This window comes from Euprymna scolopes, chromosome 6 (assembly GCF_053919585.1).
Source record: "Euprymna scolopes isolate OS-2025 chromosome 6, ASM5391958v1, whole genome shotgun sequence".
Taxonomy (NCBI): domain Eukaryota; kingdom Metazoa; phylum Mollusca; class Cephalopoda; order Sepiida; family Sepiolidae; genus Euprymna; species Euprymna scolopes.
The window spans coordinates 105,533,992-105,535,728 of NC_136487.1; positions in this window are offsets into that span (position 1 = coordinate 105,533,992).

Here is a 1,737-nt window from a genome sequence, read left to right on the forward strand (position 1 = left end):
TGCCTATCAGGTTTGCGACTCTCTTTTGAACCTTGTCAAGGAGCGAGAGACTAGTAGCAGATGCACCAGCCCAGATGTGACAGCAATACCAGGGAAGCAATTGCCTATTCCTGTCCTGATTGATAAACAATTTAACATACAATTTGAATTTAGTAATTTCAGCAAGGTGAAATCCAACTTGAATAAATTAAACTACAAGTTGGCATTTGCAAGTGATAACCAGAGTGATACTATTAAAATACTGGGTATCATTGGTATTGATATATTCCAATTCATGACAAGCTCCAGGGTCATTGAATGCATGAATAGACACGCCTGGGATTTGCCTCAGGGGATTGCACCCTTTGGAAATGTCCAACATTTTTTATATCTGCAGCAGATAACCTCTGTGGGGACTAGCTACAGACTTTGCCGTAATTACCATACAGTAGTTTCGGAATATGCATACTGTCCTGAGCGGCAGTTAAATTCCATATTAGATCCCAAATCTACATACCCAGATCCATTCCCGGACATATTTGAAACTTCAAACGTGGAAAGAAACTTGGAGAACATGTTTGCTGTAGACTTAGCTGCTGCTCCTCTTGGAGAGGAACTTGTTAGCGACTACGACAAGGAAAAGGTTAAGACATTTAAGTCGTCCATTGAATTCAAGGACAATTGTTATTTTGTGGATTTACCCTGGCATAAGGACAAGGTCAGTTCAGTTCCTTCCAACTACCAAGTCGCACTTAAAGTGCTAGAAAGAACAATGCTTTCCTTGAGAAAAAGGAATTTGGAGGAAGCGTACACTGACATTTTTCGTCAGCAGGAGTCTGAGAGGATCATTGAAAGAATTGCACTCAACCCTCGAGATTTCCACAAATACATCTGGATACCACACAGACCAGTCTTCAAGTTGGACCAACAGGTAACTACCAAAATAAGACCTGTTTTTAATTGTTCTCTCAAAACTGGAGGTGGTTACTCCCTCAATGAAGCATGTTATCCCGGCATAAATATGATGAATAATATGCTTGAACTTTTACTGCTGTTTGTCACTAACAAATATGTCTCATTAGGAGATATAAGGAAAGCCTTTTTGATGATAAAACTCAAGTCTGATGAAGACAAAAACAGATTTTGTTTTTTTGTAAAGGATGGAGATCACTTGCTATGTTATCGATATTGTACTTTAATATTTGGGTTCAATGTCAGCCCCTTTATTCTAAATTACGTTCTTCGACACCATGTGAATCACTTTCAAAATGATGCATGCACTGAAATGCTGAGGAAAAGATTTTATGTGGACAACTTGTGCATGACAAGCAATTCTCCCTAGGAAATAATTAACCTCTATAAAAATGCGGTACCTCGTTTGCAGAAAGGAAATTTCCAACTGAGATCATGTAATTCGAATTATGAACCCCTGCAAGATATTATGATCAAGGATGACAGAATTGTGCAACATGGTTGTGAATTTGAGAAAGTACTAGGGCATAAATATCACCCTAAAATGGATTATATCAGCATTGCTAACACTTCTGTTCAAAAAAACATTATCTCGAAGAGGGATATTTTGGCCGAGACAGCAAAATTATTTGACCCATTGTCACTCTGTGCTCCTGTCACTGTTAAGGCTAAGATTCTTCTCCGGAAATTATGGCTACTCAAATTGAGTTGGGATGAGAGGGTACCAGATGAAGTGATGACAGGTTGGTCGAATTTGGCCGAAGATCTTTCTGGTTTGAGTGATTT